We start from the raw sequence: 18,142 nt of genomic DNA on the forward strand, positions 1-18,142 counted from the left end.
TGGTGTCCCCTGGAAGCACCCTCAGTGCATGTCCACAGCAGCTGCACACACAAACTGCCCCTGGGACCTTGAGGCAGATTCTCCTCACCAACAGGCACATTTTGTGTCAGCTATTGCCTCTTTTCAGCAGTCCCACATTCTATCCCTCAGTGAGCAGCTCTTACCTATTTTCACCACACACTTAATTCAGCTGCATGGTCTGGTGGGAGAACAGGGCAGCAATATCCAAGTGCCTTTAACTCCACAGCTTCCAGCTTAAAAACACTCAAGACTCACTAGAAGAGATAAACAATGCCATGCAGACTGTCTGGGGAAGCATCAGTCATTTAAAAATATAACTGCACACACTGCAAGGGGTTCAAATGTGAGCAAGAGCTCAGACATTAAAACCCACCACAGCTCTCCCTCACATCCCAAGCTTGTTCCTAGCATTAAGCAGCTGCCTAAGTGAAAGTCAGTTATAAAGTCATTTTATCACAACCACTATTTTCTCAAAGCTTAAAAATTAAATCAAGTACTCTGCTACTGGAATTTTCATGACCAGGAAGTTGCAATAATGCTTATTGCATTATGGTTACTGGTTTGTTATTCCAATATGATAACTGCATCAGTTCAATGCTTTGAGTTAATTATTATTGTTTAAGTGAAGTAAATGCAAACAGAAACCTAAACAGCACGGAATAAATAGCAGGAAACCAAGCTCAACTAAGTAAAGAAAAACCAAATACTTCATGATCACCTGCAAGTATTAGGCAAATTCTCACACAGCTCTCATACATATGAAAAATTAAAAGCCTTGCAATCACAGCTTCAGAAAATGGCCACAGGAAAACTACACAGTGAGGTAAAGACTCAGGCTTTTGTCCTGTATCTAGACACTTGGAATAAACACTGAATAAAGGTTTATTATAATATTTTTTAAACCACTAGATCATAAATAGCAATATTTCCAGAATATTCTGACAGATTATCCCAGCAATAAAGCATAAATAAGCATAAATGATTCTCTGGAGAGACCACCACACCTCCAGAGACCCTCTGGAGCTTCTTCAGCACTGATGAACAAGTACCTGCAGTGACAGTGTGCTCCCACTGGAGTGAGGGGCAGGAGCTGCAGCAGCCAGGGGGGATGAGGGCAGCAGTGAGCCCTGGCACAGACTGGCTGTGCTCAAGGGGCACCACTTGCCATGGGAGTCTCCTGAGGCTGACCCGGAGCTGCTCAAACAAGGGGCTCATGTGAAGCTGCTGCTCGGAGATGCTCAGGAAAGCTGTGAACTGCCCAGAGGAGTGACTGCCACACAGCAATGTGCTCACTGCAGAGCAGTGCTCCAGCACCACTGAATGGACAATGCAAAGAGCCATTCAAGTGTCAGTCCTCCAGAGCAGGCAGGACAAAGTGCTTTTTGTTTGTGTCTTTGAGATCCTGACAAATCAAATCGAGATTAAGTGTGCTGGCAGAGTGGCCTCACCTCGCAGGCAGATCTGTAATCCCAGGGCAGGGGAGAGGGCTCTGCAGCAGCCCCCAGGCAGCACAGGCAGCCCTGCTCTGCCCTCCCGGGACACTCTGGGGGCAATCACACCTCGGAGCGGATGGGAGCTCACAGCAATCACTGCTCACAGCCAGCACAGGCAGGCAGCCCTGCTCTGCCCTCCCGGGACACTCTGCGGGCAATCACACCTCGGAGCGGATGGGAGCTCACAGCAATCACTGCTCAGAGCTCACAGCCAGCACAGGCAGCCCTGCTCTGCCCTCCTGGGACACTCTGGGGGCAATCACACCTCGGAGCGGATGGGAGCTCACAGCAATCACTGCTCACAGCCCAGCTCCAGTGGAACTCAGAGATAAGAACTGCAAGTCCTGATTCCACAGGGGAAGAGGAGCCTGTGCCTGAGCACAGTAAGCACCGAAGGCTTTACTATCTCTAGCAAATAGATACATTTGTGTTTTGTATAATTTCCATTTAACCTTGCTAATTTCCTCAGCGTTATTTTTTGCAGCTCAGGGACAAACACCGTTACTAAGTAACTCTCCAGGATGAAGTTTCAGTGCATTAGTTCTCACTGCTCAATTAAACACATAAGCATCTTAAATCCACAAATCCAACAGCCCACCACTCCAAAAACCACAAGGAGTAAGCACAATCTGTGCAAAAACACATGAACGTTTATCAAACAACATATCAAATAAAACCCAGCAATTCGACTACGCCAGTTAACAATTAATACAATCTCTGAGGAAAAGGAATGCATCTGCTTCCTACATAAATCTCAAGTACATCTGAAGCAATATCTCAGATACACAACAATTTCAGGGGTGCATTTTTGAAGGATAATTTGAAATCCTTCACAGCTCTGTGCCAAGGGAAGGCCGTGCCAAGCCAGCACCATCAGCAAAGGTACCCTTTTACCACAGAAACACAGCAAAGAACTGCAAAAATACTTGTGAAATGCTTCACTTGCAGCAAGCCTGGTTAAGGGTTAAAACCCCTTCAGAGTATCAGTGTAGCCATGCTGAGCACAGCACTAAGAGTGCTGGGCAAACTCTGAACAGGCCACAGGCTGGCACAACACAGATGGAGCTGCACATTCCCACCTCGAATGGCCCTGCACAGAGCTCTGGCACTTGTGGCAAGGAGTTAAAGCCCTGGAAAGAAGAGAAAGAACAACACTGGAATTGTGATGAACTCAACACCCCTCCAGCAGCTCAGTTAGAGCAGCAGTTCTGTGAAAGGTTTGCACGAAACTACCTCAAAGTATTAAAAAAGGATATCATTCAAGCCTACTGTGTAACACCAAACTAATCTGCTACTTCTCCACTTGAAAATTCAGTGAGGCTTCAAAGCAGGGCACACCTATCTAGACAAACTAAAAGATTCATTCCTTGCTTCAGAGTTGAAGCCTTCAGACCCTTCCATCCAGCCTACTTCATTTTTAAGATATTCCAGCATATACCCAGCCTATTTTGTGGAGATGAGACATTAGTAAGGACTTTTCCCCATTCCTCCCCAAAAAGCCCACCTGTAGAATTGCCATCAGATACAATGTAAAATATATCACTTCAAGATAAGTGATAGACACTAATTTGAAATATTTCAAGAAATTTCCAGGATTTCACAAAAACTCACCAGCAGACCAACTCCTAAATCCTGATTTGGCAGTTCCATAAGCAAATGAAGAATGAGAAAGGTGCAGCAAGACAGGCACAGCTGCCTGCTCACCCCAGGTCTCATTTACTTTTCTGGTAAAGAAGAACTCACGGGGTAGGTAGGTTTTGAGTGACACACACCTTGGTATTTAAATAACTGAGATCTAGAGATGTAGGACAGAGGTGAACAAGCAGAAGTTAACTCTTCAAACAAATGCAGGTTTTAACAGGATAAATTCTTATCCTATACCTGGAGTTTAAAGGTTACAAAAAGCTCAGAGTTGGAGGAACAGAACCAGGCAACACACTTTTTATAACATGGCAAAGATGTTCTGAATTCTGTGTAGAGGCTGAGCTGTCACTCACCCAGCATGATCTATGGATTCCCAGCTCCACAGGAAGGCTCACACTTTCTCTTTCACATTCTTATAAGCAATAAACCCCCAGTTTGTTGTTTAATCTCTGAACTCTGGTTAAAATGCTATTAAAAAAAAAAATCAAAGTAACCAAGTCATGATTTTTAGGGGTCACGGCCCTTTGGGAGTGACCTAACAAGCAACAGATTCTTCAGACAAGTTTCAAGCCATCAAATTTGTTTCAACTTGTACAAACTCTGCTAAGTCAAGTCTTTCAACAACACTCACCAAAGGGTGACCCAGGGGAGAACACAATGGCACAACCTGACTAATTGCTACTCAGTCAAGGTGCTGGTTGTGTTTTCTTTTGAAGGCATGATGGATGCATGGGGTTCTCCTACCAAAGTTATCTTTGCACAAACCCTCTCTGAACTGACCCCAGGGTATTCCTTCACCTTCCACATTTTAATTATTTACAAATAGTTAAGCAGATCTTAAGAACAGCAACCCCACACAGGGACCTGAGTTCTTCCTCCTAAGTTTTCCAGAGTCAAACAGGAATTTTGAAGCTCTAGAAAACAGTTTAAAGTTTACTGTTAATCAATCCATGGAAGCTTAAAAGTTGACCTTTCACAAGCAGCAAAACACCAGCTGGCTACACCTGCAAGTGCACCACAAATGTGCTCCACAGTCCCATCTCCAGACTCCTGAAAATCAAACCTGGCAGCAATGAAACCACCAAGACTCATCAGCCTACCTGATCAGACTGGAGAATTCTCTGCACCTGCAGAAGTGGCTAAAGCCTTCCAAACCCAGCCTGGAAATTCAGATCAGCTCAAGGAATTCTTTAATTGTCTTGGCAAGAAGCAGCACAAAAATTGTGGAATTGAAGCACATAGATCAGGTTTTGGCATTAGGCCTTTCTTTAAGCTGTAAGCTAAAGCAGATTCTCCCTAGCCCCTCTCTGCTCACTTCTTGCATCAAAACATTCAGTCCTTTCTTGTCCTTTTCAGATCCGAGTCAGTTCAGACCAATTTCTCTGGACAAGGCATGTTTTAATGGACCACTCCCTGCCTTCATGAAGCCACTTTAACTCAATATACATTACTAGACCTATAGCATATTTACAGAAAAATAATTTCTTAACTACTACACAACTTGATCTGCTGGGATTGACACATGGCAGTAAGGATCAACAATGAGACTAAAAGCTGAACTTTGTTGGAGGAACCAGAAAAAAAATGTGACAGTAGTTAGAAATACTTAGAAATTGAAAGGAGACAAAGTAGATTAAGCCATATTGCAATCCTGAGATCTTGAAATATGTTTAAATACATGAGGCTTAGTCCTACTAGGTCTCTGCTTTGAATAGCAAATAATTTGGGTCTAGGAGAGAGAAGCATGCTGGAAGCAGGAAAGGATCTGCACCCAGCAAGGGCTGCTCAGGTAATCAATCCCTGCCTCTGTGAGAAGTGCTCCAGCCTCAGGCACTGGTACAGTTTAGAAAGTTGGACAATAACTTGAAAGTCTCATGTTTAGAAAAATGAGCTACAGGGCACAGCAGCTTGTAAGTCATTCTTTAGGGAGCTGCCAAGAGCTTCCTCCCCGACCCAGGCAAACCAAGGTGCCTTATGCAAGAGGAAAAGTCTCATACCTGAGTGCTGAATGGGGCACGGCGGGCTGGGACATGATGCAACAGCGCCATCGGTGTTAATGGGGCTGCTCTCCGGGCGGGACCCCCCAGGGAGGGGAGCACAACCGGCCGTGCACTAACAGCTCAGTCAAAATCTCCACAGAGAAAGCAACAAACAGCTCTTATTGTCTTTGCTATACCTGTCTTACACTTGTCAAATGAAGCAAAACTCTGGTCACAACTCCCCAGGGTGACTCCACCAGACCCACCCAGCTCAGGCATCAGCAGAGGCAGTGATGAATCCAACCACCCTCTCCAGCTAAGCAGAGCAGCAAGCAGGTTACCAGACTGCTTCCGACTGCCTGCTGATTGCAACAGTGGGTTTGGCACCGCTGACTCCTCAGCGAATTGCTCCACAACTCACCCTCAGACCCTGGTGCTGCTCAGTTACTGCCAGCCCTTCAAGAGTTCACAGGAAGAAGTGCCTGTGCCATGAGAGCACTGCAGAGGAGGTGGAATGCCCCAGCAATGGAAAGCGAGACAGCTCTCCAGCCTGCCAGTCACCACTGGAGAAGGAAAGGATAATTTGCCTGGAGTAATGAGCTAAGTATAGAGTCACCACGATTCCAGTGGCCCAATTAGCTCTGCAATGCTCCTGATGCTGGTGGAACACCTGGGGAGGCAGCTGGCTCCAGCTGCAGGTGGAACCAGGGACTGAAGCCACAGCCCTGATCTTGTGCTTGACACACCAAATTCCGCAAAAGCGGCACCAAGAGTCAAAACCAGCATTTTCCAACTCACTGGAATCTTTTTGCCATCCTCAGCTCATTGCCATATTGCAGCACTTTAGGGAATCCTAGGCTATTTTAGAAAACCCCTTGCCCAGTGTTTAGCAGTCACCCTCAGCCTGTCATTTAAAAGCCAAAATTCCAGTTTGACAAGTGCAAGGCATTTAGGTTCCAGCTTCTAAAGCCTGCAGAACTGAAGGGGGGAAAGCAACATGACAGTGAGCAGGCACATTGGTACCATTAGACAGCTATACAGGGAGCTGCTGCTTTTTGAAATTCACTGTTAATGAATATTTATTATTCATTTACTTTAACAAGGGTTTCTGTGTGTTACTTACACAGCTCTGCATCCACTGATGCCCCTGTGGTCACAGACTCTAAAAGAAGGACCTACAATCAGCTGTGCCACCAGTTTTCCTGCCAGGAGGTTTTGCCCCAAATTCCCTTGCAATGATTTGAGCACTGCAGGATACTGAACACTCGGGTACAGTGTCAGTACATTGAAGCTGGAATCATTTTTATAATGAATTTGGAATTTTAGAGCAGGTATCTGATCCCCTTCCTTACTGACAAGCCTAACTGACCAGATGGCTTTGCCAGAACACAACCCAGCCCAAAATACCAAACCCTTGGCCATGGATCTCCAAAACTGAAAATTTCCACGGGGCTTCTCTGTGCAGCCCCAATTTACTCATCTGTTACGTCCAGGGATGCTCTGCAGCAGGGAGTACACTAACCAAACACCTCCAAACCATGTGATACTCATGCTTGAGTCTGAAGGGATTAAGAGATTCCAGCCCAAAGTAAAAGAAAACAAGCAAGCTATTGTATTGTGCATTAGAACACAACTGTGCCTTGACCATAATCCACCAGCCAAACCTACAAGGAAAGCTGAGCAGACCTCAAAATATTTACCTTGTTCCATCTTCCTCCTTTTTCCTCAGAGAGTTCAGATTTTCCCAAAGTGCAAAAAGGTGCATTCTTTTGGAAGTTACTCAAAGAAAGGTTCACTGAACATAGACAAAGATGATAATTTAATTATAATGGCTATCCAACCAGAATATAATGCCCTGTTCACAGCAAATTCCTGCTACCAGCAGTGAGAGAAAATTAAGAATCTGAATTCTGAAATGTACTCATGACTAGTATGTTCACCAATCAGCACACAATTAAGCATTCCTGTTCTCTAATTGTAAAGATGAACACTTGTTTGATAAGGATTAGTCATTAATTTGATGGAAAGCTTATCCACTCTTAAAAAACCATGCACAGTGTTTAGATGGAAAGAAAAGTTCTGCAGGCAATGGCAGTAAATTTGCAAGTTTACATTAAGTACACTTCACTTGCTTTCAAGCTTCCATTTATTAAAGGAAAATAATCAAAATAATCTAGAAATGCAATCTGCTTAGACATTTTAGTCAGGTTTCTCGGATCAAAAGTTCAACCATGCCTATGCTACACTAAGTATTTGTTCTCAGAAGTGAATAAAAAGGAAAAAAAGAAAATTCAAATATAACAATAAAAAAATCAAAGCTATCAGGTCAAAACACTTAAAAGAGAGATGTTTCTACTCTGTCAGAGCACAGCAAGCTGGCTGCAGAGAGTTCAGAGAAATGTCTTCACAATAAATTTCAAGCCAAGCTGCTCTGTGATACGGCAGGTGAGTTTTCTTCTCACTGTCTCTAATTTTGGCTCATCTGTTCTTTGTCAGGAGACAGAGAAGTATTTGAGAAGCCTGAACTCAGAGACCCACAGAACAGCAGAAATCAGCTTTGAAAACAGTGATTTTAGTTGGAGAAGACACCAAAGGCTGGATGCAGGTAAAACTCCAGATTCCAGCTGCAGCACACCCAGCACTGGGTCTGGAGAGGTCTCCAAGCAAAGGTCTCCAGCCCAACCAGGATGCATCAACCAGCACAAGCTTCCAGCAGCTCATCTCTGCGTGCCTGAAGTCTCCATGGCAGCAATCACACACCTGCAGATAGCACTGCAACAGCAAAGCTCTCCCAGGTACACACTGAGCTCAATTATGGCTCTGAGAGATGAGGTCAGACAGCCACAGCTTCCTCCTGTCCCCATCCACTGCCAGGGACAACAGGGACAGCCAGGCTGCTGTCCCTCCCAACTATGGCATAGGACATCCCAGGGAAATGCTTTCTACCAACTCCAGGCCTAGAAATACCAAGGGAACTTTCCACCAATTCCTGACCTAATGGCAGCCACTTCCATGAGCAGCCTCGGACTTAAACTCATTCTGAAGGGACGTAGCTGGACTCAAAATTGACTCATTTTGATAGATATATCATGAGAGTGACAGGACAGAGCTAAATGGTGGATCTGCTGCTGGACTGGATCCTTCTGACATCTCCTCTACAACACTGAGGCCTCACTCCAAAAGCACCTGAGGTCACTTTACTCAGGCAGCATCTTGTGCAGGATGTGGAAGGTATTAACACTCCACAGCCACAGTTCCACCAGTACAGTTTAAATAAATTGTTCTTAATCTCTGTGTCCTCACTCCTGTTGTTACAGTCTCTTTAATCCACCCTTCAGTTTCACACAACTCTTCAACTACTACTCCTAGCAACTGAAAAACCAAAAATCAGTATTCTGGTAGTCTAGCCTTGACCCAGACAGTGCTAAACTCTACATGACAGGGAAGATACTCAAGGGAAAATCTGATTTTCCATCTGTTCTCTGAAATCCTGCCACCAGCTGTACAGAAACCCCCAAAAATAAGAATCCTCCGTGCCCAGAACAGTCAAAGCTCAGAGGAGCTGAGGAGTCAGACTCACAGGGCCTGGGAGTCTCATGATGCACAAGAGCCCTGTGTGAGAGGCTCCCAGGTGAGCTGGGGAGATGCCCTGCAGCCAGTCCTGCCTTTGTCTGCTCTCCAAGGACACTCAGGAAGCCAACCAAGTGCATCACAGACTCCATGTCAACCTACCCAGACAGGATTTCTGCCCTCTCCTCCCTCAGGTGCCTGGCAGCAGCTCCCCCCAGGCACTTCCACCAGCAGAAAAAGCAGCATTGGAGAAAACAAATCTCATTTTGTCAGGAGTCTGCCCTTTCCTGGCTGATAGAGAAGTCAAAACCTTCCTTTAAAAGTACAGGGGAAAAGGAACTATTTTTATTTGTCCGTTCAGGTAACACCACAGAATTAATGCTTTGATTACAGCCCTGGTTTGCAGTCCCAAACTTGGAGAAGCAAATGAGGCCCACAAAAGGGCAACACAAAACTGTTCCACCAGTGTTTCTATAAATAATGTCTATAGCAGTGCACAAATCTCTGGTATTCGAAAGAAAAACTACAAAGACTTAATTATGGCAATGCAGCAGCCTTCCTCCACAAATTCAACCTGAAGTGTATTACTGCCCCCCATACTGATTCCATGTTCCAGAAACTGAACCTCAGAGTACCAGAACAATCCAAAACACTTAGAGACTATTAGACTTGTATATACAAAAGACTTCATCATACAGACAGGCACCCAAGTGATTTATTTCATGCTACTTTGCTTTCAGAAATCTCAGTTAGAGAACGATTTATACTATTTTCACTGGTCTTCCCTGATGAAAATCTTTCTTAAATAGGGTACAAGAGCCTTTGGTAGAAGTCTTAGCCATGGGCTGGTGTGAAGGGAGAAACACATCCAGGAAGCAAAGTTACTAGGACAAGGATGTCCACTTGAAAAGTGGCAGCAGAAATTAGAGTGGGAAAAGTCTTTTTCAATTCTTATCTCAGTAAGGGCTGAACCAAGCAGGACCTGAGAGGTTAAATCTGGTATATCTGCTAGAGACAGGCCCAGCAAAGAATAACTTCAGTTCTGAGATTAACCCAAGACGAGGTCACTCTGCACGATGCAGGAGTTTTTGGAATAAAATGGAAAGGAGGGGAGCACAGAACACACAGCTTGAGATCAACACACACAGGATGGAAAAAGATAGTTAAATATCAAAGTAACAGAACACAAGTCTTTCCCACATGGATATTCACTGCCTTCCAGACCATGTTCTGGAAGCTCTGAGCCTCATGGCAGCCTTCCCTGCTGTCCAGCCCCAGAAGTTCAAAGCTGTGAACATCCCCTGCTATGGCTCTCCATCTGAAGAACTCACCCCAGGCAGGGGCTGCTCTGCTCTGGCTGCCCTTTGGGAAGCCCAGCTCTTCCCCATGGCCAGGAACCAACACCAAGCTTCTGATTTCATTCCAGCTTCAAGCTGATCCCACAGGTGACAGGGTAACTGTCCCAGCTAAGCTCATCTAGCACAAGTCCTAAAGCTTCACCAGATCCAGAATCAACTCTGAAGCTGATCCCCTGCATGCTGCAGAATCAGGGGGTGAACAATCAATGCCACGGGCGTCAGGGACTGCAGCAGCCCCATCAGCCCTGGGATGAAGCTCTCTGCAGCAAGCCCAGCCCCATTTCCACCGTGGTTTGTCAGCCCAGCACAACGAACACAGCAAACAGCCAGATGTGCTGAGCAAGGCAAAGAACAACTTGCTTTGCTTGTCATCTCCCAGGGCTCCTCCAAGCCTCAGTTCCTTTGATGTTCTGCCCTCCTTCACCTAACACACTGCATTCTGAAGTATTTACCATTCAGTATTTTGGTTCAATTTCTCTTTCAAAAGGGAGTTGATCCTGCTAAGGATCTATCTGCTTGTGTTACTGAGGACACATTTCATTACTGGCATCAGTGGTTATGTACAACTGCCTGCTCCCAAGGCAGCCCACCAATGCTGCTTTACAGCTCCTCACTGCATTCCTAATCAAGAGGAAAAATAATGGATTTACTGCTCCAAAATCTACTTCCACTGCAGTCTTGCTCAAGGTAATAATTTTTCAGAAATGGCAATAATTCAATACAGCAGCTTGGATAAGTTTAGTTACAATATCACTGAACAAGGAACAACCAGCTCAAGTCTTCTGAAATCCAGCTCCCCAAGCAAGGCCAAGAACACCCTATTTAGGAAGTTTTTGTAGAGCCTGGGGTTTCCCCCCTTCCTTACCAGAGTTTGGAAAAATTCTACCACCACCATGACAGCTATTACAATGCCATTAGCTGCCTCACTCATGCATATACACACACAAATTCCAAAAAAACTTCCAGATGGATCTTACCATGGTTATCTTGTTGTAGTTATTTCAGCATTAATAAAAAGAGGAGGAACAGCACCTCTGAAGGATCCAGCTGCCCCAGAAGCCCTACAGAGCACACATCCAGTCACCAGCTTAACCTGCAGCCACACCATATGCCACAACAACTGCTGCTTTCCAGATTCACCTGAAGAGTCCAAGTCTGAGCAGTTTCAGAAGACAAACCACAGCCAGGCATCAGCAACTGTGTTTTAGGTGAAGCCTTCACAAACAGTGCTTCCTGCTGGACATCACAGCTCCAGAAACAGCTTTGCCATTTCAACCAACATTCCAGAAAGTCGCCTGTTTGCCCTCCCTCCCTCCCCAGCTCACTCTGCATGGCTGTGCAGGCCCAAGCCTCACTTGCAGGTGCACACTGGCACTTCCTGAGGGAGAGCAGAGCACCTGAGGCTCAGAGCAGCACAACCTGACACCCTGTAGCACACTGAACATCAGAGATACCACTGCTTGCAACAAGATCGTGCTGCATTTCTTCCCTGCTACTACAGGCTGGTTCCTCCCTTGAGGGGGAACTCGAGGCCTTCCTTAAGGGATGCCACATTGCCCCTGAAAACCTACAGCCAGCTGGGGGTCACCTGCCTGACACCACGACAGAAGCAGGTGAGGGGAACAGGCTGGGGACACTCATGCTCCATTTACCCTTCTGAGGGATCAAGTCCATTCTGTCAGTGCTTCTCACGTGCTCAAAGCAAAGGGCCAAAGTTGGGGCTGTTTTGCTAAAGCTGCCCTCCAAATAAGGCCAGCTGACACCAAAGGAGGCTGTGGTTTGTGACCTCTGCCCATCCCACAAGCAGCTGACACGTTTGCAATGCACCCAGCAATGTCTAGGGCTAAGGCATCCAAGGGAGAGGCTGGAAGCAGCAGGAGCTGAGGGCTCCAGCTCTTTGCTGGGCACAGTAAACAGCCCCAGTAAAATGTCAATTTTGTTTCCAATTCCTCCATTGCCACTGGCTCCACTTTTAGGTCTCACTCTGTCACTAAATTCACTCTAAGGTCTTTCACACAAACCACTCAGCCACCCTGAAGTTTTGAAGCACCATGAAGAAAGAAATACTTGCCTTTAAACAATCCAGTTTTTCACAGGAATTACAGCACAAATGAGCCCTAAGGATATCCCTGAAGTTTTCCTGACAGCACTGGGAAGTTACAGCACCAATATCTGGAAAGGGCTGTAGTTCCAAGACATGAAGCTCATTTCTCAGAGTTTAAAACCCACACGGGACCTCACAGGCAGACCTTTACAGCACCAGCTACTCAGGTGGAGACAAATGCAGAACACTTGCAGTTATTTCTGAGCCAATTCAGCATCTAACAGGTTATTTTGAGAGAAACATGACATGACTTTGATTCAGCCAGTGAGAGCTACTATGAAACACAGGCATGTTCAAGTATCTGGGGTTTCATTCTGCTTCACAGGATTTGATAAGCACTAATCTGGCTGTTTGGATCACGTGCTCTGCAGACACCATCCATCCACACCGACTGAAGAGCCCAATCCTGTTGTATCCATCACAATTCCCAGCAGGAAGGGCCCTCACAGCCCTTTGAGCTGTGCAGGTGAGCAATCTCAGGCTCCATGCTGGAGCCAGCTCCTCCACAGAGACAATTCCTGCTCCCTGTCCCAGCAGCCCTGCCAGGCTCCTCCAGCAGCCCAAAGATCCCCTTCTCCCAAGTTACTCCTTTTTTCCAGGTTACTTGCCAGCAAAGCACTGCACAGCCACGTTCCTCCTACTCCTGCAAGCTGACAACACACTGCTCTCCATCATCCTGGCTTGCATGTAGGTGGAATGAGAGCTGAGATAAAATATTGTATCCTCTATTTCAGAAGCCTGGGCAGGCTCCATTTCTTTCTCCTCCAGCTGCAGATGGCCATTTTCATGGGAAATAAATAAATAAAATGAAATGAGAGCTTATCAAGCTGACCTATTCCACTTTTGTGGTGTCATTTGTGGGTTGCATGGCTTGTTCCTTGAGCAGGTTAACATTGATATTTTAATAACTGCTAGTGCAGCCAGTTGATGCATTAGACACTAACAGTACCCAGACAGGCACCTACAGCACTGCCAGTGAGAGAATTCAGCCTGGCTCTCCATTTATCATTCCTACAACCTGAAGTGGGACAAGAGCACCTTTCAGTGCAGAGACAGATCACTGCTGGGGCACCTCTGCCCTTCCTCAGGCTCCAAAGCAGGCACAGAACCTTGTCACTGAAACACTTCAGAACCTCATGCCCCGCCTTCACTTATCTGCACAAAGTTTCAACACTTCCAGCCCAGTATTTCCTGTGCTAGGAAAGAAAGCACCACTTCTATCTCTCAAGCCCACTGTAATCAGTAACAGCTGAAGCAAAGCAGGTATCAGATGTCAGCCTCCCCCCCTCCAGTTTACAAGCACTCCTTCATAAAACCTCCTTCATCTCCACCAAAAAAGTTCATTTCCTAATACCACATGCTTTAGCAGCAGACAAAAGGCATCTCAGCTCTTTATCTGAAGCTCAGAGCATGACAGGTACTACAACAAACCTGTCACAGCTCCTTCCGTCACGCTGCCAACCCTTCCCAGCAGACTCACCTTTATAGTATAAATAATATAAATATGCTTTTATATTCACCAGAAAGCCAAGCTGTGCTTCCACTCAGCACTACCTGACATGATTCACTAGGCAAGTTCTTTTCTTCTAAAAGAAAGCTTTATTGCACATGGCTACATCACACAAGAAAACAAACAGGTGAAGCACAAAGAAAAGTGCCTACAAGACCTGAAGCCTGCAAGAGTTACAAGCTCACACCCAACCTTCCCACAGCAAGGGAAGTGTGCACAGAAAGGAAAGAAATCAGTTTCCTGTATAAAGTTGTGAAGAAACACCAGGTCCCATCTGCTGATCAAGAAAACATTCTCTAAAAGAGCAAGAGCAGGAACAACTTCAATGCACGAACTTCAACTCCACGTTGGGGGGCAAAGCACTTACCGGGGAAGGGCAACATCTGCTCACATCCCAGCGAAAGAACAGGACTGTTAAAAGGAACACGGGGAAGAGGCGTAATTAAAGCCCCAAAAACCATATAAACAAAAAGTCCTAACAAGTCCCACTTAGAAAAGGAACAGCAATTTCGGCCGCACGCACAAGGGCAGCTGAACACTGCTGACACCACAGCCCCAGCGGCCGGAGCAGGGGCCGGCGGCTGCCAGCGGCATGGGGCGATCCCCGGCCGGGCTCGGCCACCCCAACGGGCCGGGCGGGGGGCGGCAGCGCCGGGCGAGGCCCGGAGGCCTCGGGCAGCAGGAGCCGCTGTGCCCCGGGGAGCTCACCCTGCCCCGGCCGCCCGAACCCGGCACGCAGGGCCCGGCCCGGGGCCGCCCGGCATCGCCGCTCGCCCGGGGACAGAGGCCGCCGCACCGCGGCCGCGGAGCCGGGCCGCCTTCTCCTCCTCCTGCCGGCCGTGCCGAGCGGAGCGGAGCGGAGCGGGGCCGAGGGCGCCGTGCCGGCCCCGCCGCCGCCCCTCACCCGCAGCCGAGGGGGCGTGTGCGGCCCTCAGTGACAGCGCGGCCGCGCTCCGCCAGGCCCTGGCGCGGCGGGCCGGCCCTCCCCGCTGCAGGACAAGGGGCACCCCGGCGGGTCCTTACCGCTGGGCAGGGCATGGCGCGGAGCCCCCGCCCGTGCCGGGGCGCGGCGTCCTGCCGGGGCCGGGGTCGCTGCGGGCTCGGGGCCGCCGTCGCCGCCTCACGGACACAACAACATGGCGGCCGCGAGGCCTCCTCCCTCCTCCCCCCGCGGGGCGGGACCGGCGCGCGACGTTCCCGCCCTCCGCCCTGAGGGGAGGGGAGGGGAGGAACGGGGTGGGGGGGGAGGCCCGCGCTGAGGGGACCGCGGGGTCACGGAATCGATCAGGGAATCACGGAATGGAATAGCGGCGCCACCAGGGTTGGGAGATCATCTACTGGTTTGAGAGCATCTACTGGTTTAACTTCGTCTACTGGTTTAACTTCGTCTCTTCCAACCGTCAGCCCAGCACCGTAACCCCTAAACCACCACCCCACATCACCCAGCGGCAGATGCAGACGCCTCTCGAAGGCTCCGAGAGAGGGTGACTCCACCACCCTCCACCTCCCTGGGCTGCCCCTTCCGAGGTCTGACCGCCCGCACGGTGAAAAGTTTTTCTGATCCATAACGTGGCGGCCCCGCTGGCCTCGGAGCTGGCCGTGCCCTCGGGAGGCGGCTGCCATCCCTCGGCCCCTCCGAGCATGGGAGGCAGGGCCGGCAGGGATGAGTAAGGCACTGAGCATCTCCCTGAGGAGCAGCCACTGCCGGAGCCGGGCCTGGCTAGTCTGGAGAAGGGAAAACTCAGAGGGGATCTCATCAATCCGTGCCAATATCTCCGAGGGGTGTCAGAGGATAGTACCAGATTGTTTTCAGTGGTGCCCAGAGACAGAACGAGGAGCAATGGCCATAAACTAAACCACAAGAAATTCTACCTCAGCATGAGGAAGAGCTATCCGTTGAGCAGAGCAGTGGACCAGCTGCCCAGGGAGGGCATGGAGACCCCCTCTCTGGAATAATCCAAACCCTGGACGTATTCCTGTTTCACCTGCTCAAGGTAACCATCTCCAGCAGGTTGGACTGGATGATCTCCAGAGGTCCCAGCTATTCTGTGGTTCTGTGATTCCGTGAAGCCAACTTGCCCATTATCCCCCTGTGAGGTCCATAAGCCTGGCACTGGCTGAGCGAGGCTGTGGAACATGCAGGGTCTCAGCAGAGGTTTGGCAGCCATCTCGTATTATTCAGGTAACAGTGGAAGTGTGTGCTGAGGTGTGTGCCCCCACACCTCACTGCCATCCATCCTCCTCAGGATCCTCAAAAATCCCTGGAGAAACAGCCTGTTCCACTGAACAGACATTACCTGGGATTAGCTCAGTCAGTCAGGGCGGTGCCGTTCAATCCTTGTAAGGACCATTCATTTAAGGCTTGGGCTTGATGATCCTCGTGGGTCCCTTTGAACTCAGAGTATTCTGTGATCTCCAGAAGCCATTCTGGTGTGCAAGCTCTCCTGACCGATGTTTGCAGCGCTGCTTTGGTGACATTCAGCTCAGCTGTGGGAACATGTGTGGCCCCACGCCACCAGGCCATGCACTGTCCAAGCCACCCTGCACAGCCCATGGCTCCTAAAGCATGAGGTAACAGGGAGCTGGGAGCCAGCACCAGGCTGGACTGCCAAAAACCACATGGAAACTGAGAGACTGAGATAAAGCAAAAGGCCTGTGAGCATTGAGCTACAGAAAACACAGGAAAGCTGGAGAGTGGCAGCAGTGTTGGAGGTGGCAGTAATGCTGCTGGTTCCAAAATGAAGCTCTAGCTAAGCCTTGTGCAATGGAGCTCCTTTCCAGCAGCAAGATTTATATCTGGGCTTTGTTGCAACTGTGATGGATGGTTAATGTTTTATTTTTATACATATCTTTAATTTACAATACCATATGTAGGTCAGGTTGTACTTTTGCGGGAGATTTCCACCTGCTCCTCGTGTTTGCCTTGATCTGAAATGAAAAGCTTGCAAGTAGCTATAAAATGCACTCCTAAATTATCCCCAGGACTCTCCCTCTGAGTCCAAGGCTAGTCATTGTAACAGATGGACCTCAGTCTGTCATTAGGTCATGTCTAAGCTGGAAGGAGCACAAGTGTTCAGAGGGAGCAATGCAAAATGCACAAGCCTGTGTCTTCACACTCAGATGTGAGCCACGCTGTGAGCTGTGCTCTGGTTTGGCTTCCTTGCTCAGGGACAGCAAACATTTGAAAGGGAGTTAATCAGCCCCTCTGAAGGGATTTTTTTTCCAACAACGAGCCATCATCTGAATGCAAATGTGATCTGAATGTCAATATGTACTTTCAGAGGAACTTTGGAAGAAATACAGGTAACTGAAGGGAAAAACAGGATTCCTGGCCTGTTTGCACCCGAAAGGAATGAAAATATGTAGAGCCAGTAGAGCTGTAGCTGAAAAGGATGTGTGTTGACAGCATCAGCAAGCAAAATATGAATTTTGAGAAGTCCCTGTAAAATGTTGCCTTTTGCAGTGTGCCTGGAGGGAGATCAAATGTGACCTACTTTGGGAAGCTGGATCCTGGAGACCTGGGGCTCCTGTGCAGCAGAACCTGCTGGGTGCTCCTTCTGGTCCTTACAGAGGGGGAAATCCTGCAGTGCCATCCCTGTGACAGGAAAAGCTGGCACTTCCAGCTGCTTGTTGTATTTGTACATTTTGTCTTTACCAATCTGGTCACATACAGTGCACAGAGTCATTCCATGTCTTGTGTCCCAAACCTCTCTGTATCTTGTGTTCCAGTCTATTTTTTAATACATGGCTCAGTGTTAGATGACTTTTACTTCTATTTTCCATGATGATCAGAGCAAAGGATAAGAATTATTTTATGGAAATGGAAATTACTGGGCCCAAAGGGAGAGCAAGGCCTGTGAGAACCTGACACACAGCTCAGGGAACGAGGTGTTCCCAAACCCAGAATCCTGAAGGACCTGGAGTGAATCCTCACTCAGCCAGTACAGGGGTTTTAATTTGGGGGGTGGAGGGTGGTAATGAATTGTGGAGGAACTCCTGAAGCACTGGCTGGTTTTAAGCTGGAGGAAGTAAAGCAATCCAGCCACTCAGACACCTGTTAGTGTGACCTCAAGAGCATTACAAGCTTAAAATATAAAATAAAAAGGAAAAAGTTGGGGACAGGCAATTAAGTTCAAAAATGTAAAATAAAAATATGATCTTTACACATACATAAAGATTGATTGCTTTTAACTAAGATTAACTAAGATTATACCCTTGATAATTGTTTCCTAGACATGGATATATAACAGATGCATTAACCTATTCAGTAAATTAGTGGAAAGCAAGTCCATAAAAAAGATAACTAGGTGGAAAAGGTAGGGAAGTCACCTCAAATGTGCACCAGCTGTGGATGCACCAGCAGCCACAGGGAAATTTGCCAAATTTTTGCACAGCAGCCAAAGGGAATTAGTGAGATTCCAAAGGGAAGAATGGGCAGAAAGTGCCTGGATTCCCAAGTAGCC

General features: G+C 47.8%; 1 protein-coding gene across 4 annotated transcripts in view; it reads right to left on the minus strand.

Moving 5' to 3' along the window:
• MTMR3 (myotubularin related protein 3) overlaps window positions 1–14,835 on the minus strand; it is a 75,535-nt gene extending 60,700 nt beyond the window's left edge. For 3 of the 4 annotated variants that reach the window (XM_058816449.1, XM_058816448.1, XM_058816446.1), the window contains exon 1: window positions 14,703–14,835. The gene's annotated coding sequence lies outside the window, so the exon portion shown is untranslated. Of the gene's footprint in view, window positions 1–14,046; window positions 14,091–14,702 lie in introns of all 4 variants that reach the window. The other variant, XM_058816447.1, reaches the window with a different exon arrangement.
• Between the last annotated feature and the right edge of the window lie 3,307 nt (window positions 14,836–18,142).

This window comes from Ammospiza caudacuta, chromosome 18 (genome assembly GCF_027887145.1).
Source record: "Ammospiza caudacuta isolate bAmmCau1 chromosome 18, bAmmCau1.pri, whole genome shotgun sequence".
Lineage (NCBI taxonomy): Eukaryota > Metazoa > Chordata > Aves > Passeriformes > Passerellidae > Ammospiza > Ammospiza caudacuta.